Source organism: Nerophis ophidion, linkage group LG12 (genome assembly GCF_033978795.1).
Source record: "Nerophis ophidion isolate RoL-2023_Sa linkage group LG12, RoL_Noph_v1.0, whole genome shotgun sequence".
In the NCBI taxonomy this organism is placed as follows: domain Eukaryota; kingdom Metazoa; phylum Chordata; class Actinopteri; order Syngnathiformes; family Syngnathidae; genus Nerophis; species Nerophis ophidion.
This window is the reverse complement of record NC_084622.1, coordinates 50,701,613-50,707,612: the sequence shown is the minus strand read 5'-3', so window position 1 is coordinate 50,707,612 and position 6,000 is coordinate 50,701,613.

Sequence of the window (6,000 nt, the reverse complement as noted above, 5' to 3'; positions counted from 1 at the left end):
AGTAATGATGATAATGCCCACATTTTCAAATGGAGGAGAAAAAAAGTTGTCGTTTCTGTACAATACCACATGAAAGTGGTTGTTTTTTGGCATCTAATTCATCCAGCTTCCATACACTTTACAAGAAAAACATTGGCGGCAAATTCCGTAGCTTGCTTGATTGACATTCACGGCACCCGAGGGTCTTGTGAGATGACGCTGGCTGCTGCCGGTTCATTATTATGAAAAAATGACAGAGAGGAAGGCGAGAAACACTTTTTATTTCAACAGACTTTCGCGCCGTCCCTTCCGTCAAAACTCTAAAGGCCGACTGCACATTTCCTATCTTCACAATAAAAGCCCTGCTTCATGCTGCCTGCGCTAACAAAATAAGAGTCTCGGAAAGCTGGCGTGCACAAGTGATGTGCACGCCAGCTTTCTGAGGGATCGCTTGTGCACGCCAGTTTTCCGAGACTCTGTATTTAGTTAGCATAGGCAGCATGAAGCCGGGCTTTTATTGTGAAGATAGGAAATGTGCAGTCGGCCTTTAGAGTTTTGACGGAAGGTACGGCGCGAGAGTCTGTTGAAATAAAAAGTGTTTCTCGCCTTCCTCTCGGTCATATTTTCATAATAATGATCTTGCAGCAGCCAGCGTCATCTCACAAGACCCTCCGGTACCGTGAATGTCATTTGAGTGACGTCTTGGTGAAGATTGATGATCACTAATTTTTAGGTCTATTTTTTTTAAAAGCCTGGCTGGAGATCGACTGACACACCCCCCGCGGTCGACTGGTAGCTCGCGATCGACGTAATGGGCACCCCTGAACTACACGCTTGATCCATACTCGTCTCGCTCTTCACTGTTATAAGCAATACTTTTGCTTCTGTCCTCTTCAGTACCGCACCTGGAGAATAACAGGACCAACCAGTTTAGAGAATAATTTATGTAAAATAATAATTTCTAGACTTTGTTTCGTGTCAATCAAACCACCTATATAAAGTCGATGTTTATGTTCTCATCATTTGCCACAAATAGAAGGGGTCTTTTTTTACTTTTGACACAAAAAGCCTTCAGCTGATGCTTAACTTTTAACCCCTAAAAGTAACATTTACAGAGTTATCGTAAACAAAAAGGCGAGGACATTCACAAAGGAGGTATCGCTGTTAAGCAGCACATCCACACTCCCGGTGGGAAATCCCTGCGGGCTGTGACACATTTCTTTACAGTAGAGCTTTGTCTAAATAGGCAGACAACGTCGAGCAATATTGAAATAAGTGAGTAAATCTAAACGCTGTAGTGCACGTTACATAAGGATGTTCTTATTATTTATCATTCATAATCTAATAAGTCATTAATTATGCAACTCTTTATTGTATGCCTTTAACGAAATAGACACTTTTTTTTTTAACCTTTAAGAAAATGTCCAAACTTTTCCCCCCTTAAAAGACAACGCAAGCAGGGGCCATTTTGATATTGTACTACTTATTTTGTAAACAGTGTGTTAATATTTGTAGTAGTATCAAAATCACCACTCTTCGCTTATTACATTACGTCTCTTTCCTTACAAAACCAGTGAAGTTGGCACGTTATGTAAATTGTAAATAAAAACAAAATATAATGATTTGCAAATCCTTTTGAACTTATATTCAATTGAATAGACTGCAAAGACAATATATTTAATGTTCAAACTGAGAAACTTGATTTTGTTTTGCAAATAATCATTAACTCAGCATTTAATGGCAGCAAAACATTACAAAAAAAGTTGGCACAAGGGCATTTTTACCACTGCGTTACATGGCCTTTCCTTTTAACAACACTTAATAAACGTTTGGGAACTGAGGAGACACATTTTTGAAGCTTTTTAGGAGGAATTACATTCCCATTCTTGCCTGATGGCAGTCTTGCCAAGCAGACTGCCATAAAGCCTACTGATCAAGGTACTCCAAGGTTAAACTACCAACAGTAACAATGCCTCCTAGGAAGGCACAGGTTGACGTGCTGGAAGAAATAAAACTCTCGCTTAACTTTATGTCTGAAGAGTTGTCCAGAGTGGCAAACCAACAAACTGCACTTAGTCAACTAGTGGAGGAAGTTAGAGAGCTAAAAAAAAATAATTGTAGAAAAAGACAAATCAATTAAAATATTGGAAAGACGTGTTGATGAACTTGAACAATGCACAAGAATGGATGATGTTCAGCAGTCGTCATATTGCACCACATATTTTCAATGGGAGACAGGTCTGGGCTATAGGCAGACCAGTAAATATTTGAGAAGCACTCCTTTAAGGAAATGTAAATGTGCAATTTTATGTTATTACAGATGACTCGCACATGTTTGCATTCAATAACAAAGCTGAGGACACAATCACTGTTTGTTTTTATGTTATTCCCAAAATTCCAAATATACAGTTTGTATATTTGCACTATATATTTTTCCCCATTAAAATAACTAAAAAATGCGGGATTAGCTCCCTAAAATATTTTAGTGCTGCTGCTGTTGCTTTTTCTTTATTGGCGGGTCAATCAATGTTAAAGGTGCATTACTGCCACCAACTGTATTGGATTGTGAACCAGAGTTCCTTCCTTTCTCACTCCCTCATTTAGACAGTACATGTGACCTAAATTATTTTCCATAAACCTGTCTCTTGTAGAATCTTCAGTAAAGAAAATATTCTAGGGTGTAAAACAGACTTTGAGGCGTCCTAACATTTGATGCGAGTCAGTGAGTGGTGGCTTGAAGCAGTAGGCTTTCTTGTCTGGTTTCTGCTCACTTACCCTTTTTGTCTTAACAGGCAGCATATAAAGGATACGACGAAAATGAGTCCCAGTGCAGAGCCAACAAAAATGGGAACCAGCAAACCTGCAGTGCATGGAAGCGTAAGACGTTTGCTATACAGCAGGGGTGCCCATTACGTCGATCACGAGCTACCAGTTGACCGCGGGGGGTGTGTCAGTCGATCTCGAGCCAGGCTTTTTAAAAAAATAGACCTAAAAATTAGTGATAATCAATCTTCACCAAGACGTCACTTAAATGACATTCACGGTACCGGAGGGTCTTGTGAGATGACGCTGGCTGCTGCAAGATCATTATTATGAAAATATGACCGAGAAGAAGGCGAGAAACACTTTTTATTTCAACAGACTCTCGCGCCGTACCTTCCGTTAAAACTCTAAAGGCCGACTGCACATTTCCTATCTTCACAATAAAAAATAAATGCTGCCTGCGCTAACAAATACAGAGTATCGGAAAACTGGCGTGCACAAGCGATCCCTCAGAAAGCTGGCGTGCACATCACTTGTGCACACCAGCTTTCCGAGACTCTTATTTTGTTAGCGCAGGCAGCATGAAGCAGGGCTTTTATTGTGATGATAGGAAATGTGCAGTCGGCCTTTAGAGTTTTGACGAAAGTCTGTTGAAATAAAAAGTGTTTCTCGCCTTCCTCTCTGTCATTTTCTTATAATAATGAACTGGCAGCAGCCAGCGTCATCTCACAAGACCCTCGGGTGCCGTGAATGTCAATCAAGCAAGCTACGGAATTTGCCGCCAATGTTTTTCTTGTAAAGTGTATGGAAGCTGGATGAATTAGATGCCAAAAACCAACCACTTTCATGTGGTATTGTACAGAAAGGACAACTTTTTTTCTCCTCCATTTGAAAATGTGGGCGTTATCATCATTACTGTCTGATTCCAATCAATGCACGTTATCAGAATCAGGCAATACACCAACTTATATTCTTGTTTTCGTGAAAGAAAGACATCTATATGTGTTACACATGCTTGTATTATCATTAAACACATTTAACTTGTTTACAAAAATGTCTCTTTCATAAATAAATAAATATAAATGATGTATATAAATGAGGTAGATCCCCTCGAGTTGGTCAATTGAAAAGTAGCTCGCCTGCAGAAAAAGTGTGGGCACCCCTGCCATACAATGTACAAAAATACAACTCAGGGACAGGGGTAGTCCACTAATATTCAAGTGGGTGTAGTTTGGCCCAATCGCAATATTCATCCTCACCCGCACCCACAACAACTACACCCTCAAAATTAAGCAACACAGAGTATAGTTTTGTAATTTTCCCTAGGAATTGGGACACCACTGCATAGTTTACGTTCGGACCCGTAAGCGACTACTTAGTTATGTTTTCACATTCTTCCCACATTGGGTTAATAATGATACCCATCCATCCATTCATTTTCTACCGCTTATTCCCTTTTGGGGTCACAGGGGGCGCTGGCGCCTATCTCAGCTACAATCGGGCGGAAGGCGGGGTACACCCTGGACAAGTCTCCACCTCATTGCAGTAATAATAATACATTTAATAAAATAGATTAATACCCCCTACCCTTTTTGATGCCCACTACCTCGATATGCAAAGAGTAATTGGTACACCACTCGTCACGGGAATGAGCAAAATGTAGGTAACAGGCTAAAAAGTTGGGCGAGTGGGTGTATTGGGAACATAAAGCAAAGATCCCAGTGTTGGGTTATGAAGTAGTGCAGTGTTATTCAACCGGCATCCTGGGGCCAAATCTAGCTCGGGTATGACACGATATTGGCCCCCAAGTTCCGTTCCAAACTTGGGAGACAAACATTTTTGCAGCAAATTCCCCCAAAACACTAGAGTGCTCCTGTTGTATCGAAGGACTTGGACCACTACAAACACGTAGGCAGATCTTTACATTGACATTTAAACCTTGCTAGCAAACAAAACACTGGGTTGCACACTTGTGATAGTGTTCCTCAAGGCAACCTTTTAAGTCCTCTTCTTTTCACACATATTTTTCCTATTGTGATTTACGTAACAAGAGTGTTGATGTAGTTTCTACCGGTAAATTCTGTGAATTTTATGGCTGGCTTCCGGCGAGGACACTCCGTGGTAACGTATGACCGCCAGACAATTTTGGACCAAAATATGCGTATACGTTGGACCTCCTCGTTAGCCTCGGAATACTACGCCGGCTACACCCTGCGGCCTGTGAAGCAGCGTAGCCTAGTACCAGAGGGGACCGCAGACAGATGAGACGAAAGCGGTGTGATCGGAAGCAGAAACGGGGATGCCGAGCGGCGCTAACAACAAATCTAAAGGCTAATCCTCACAGAACGCCGCTTCCTTCCATCCTGCTCTCAAATGTCCGCTCTCTGAAGAACAAACTGGACTTCCTGAAGCTGGATTTATATGCAAGACACGAGATGAGAGACTGCTGCGCCATATTTCTCACAGAAACGTGGCTGAAACCATCCGTTCCGGATGAGGCAGTTAGCATCGAGGGGCTAACTATGTTTCGGTCGGATAGGAGCAGCACTTTCACTGGTAAATCCCGAGGAGGTGGTATTTGTATATACATCAATAACAACTGGTGCGACATCGGGAAGATAGTCTCATGTCACTGCTCTCCCGATGTAGAAATATTAACTATAAAATGCTGGCCATTTTATTTACCCCGGGAATTCAATGCTATGATCTTCACAGCAGTGTACATTCCCCCCAGATCTAGCACCAAAGAAGCTTTGAATGCTTTGTACTGCTCCATAAATGAACTGCAAACGACACATCCAGAGGGAGTTTTCATCGTTGCAGGGGATTTTCATCAAGCTAACATGAAAACAGTTTTCCCTCATTTCCATCAATATGTGAATTTTGCAACCAGGGGTGGAAGCAAGCTGGACTTGGTTTATAGTAATATTAAACAGGCGTATAAAGCTGCACCACGCCCCCACCTCGGCTCCTCAGACCATCTATCTGTGATGTTAATTCCTGCATACAAGCCCATGCTGATCAGGAAGCAAGCTACAGTGAAGCAGGTGAGGACCTGACCAGAGGGAGCAATGGAAGCATTACAAGACTGTTTCGGAACCACAGACTGGGACATGTTCAAGGCAGCCGCCACCGATAATCATAACACATGTGTGGAGGAGTATGCGGTACGGGACCTGATGACATTCCGGGCAAGGTGCTTAAGGGATGTGCAGACCAGCTGGCGGGGGTTCTCACAGACATCTTCAACATCTCGCT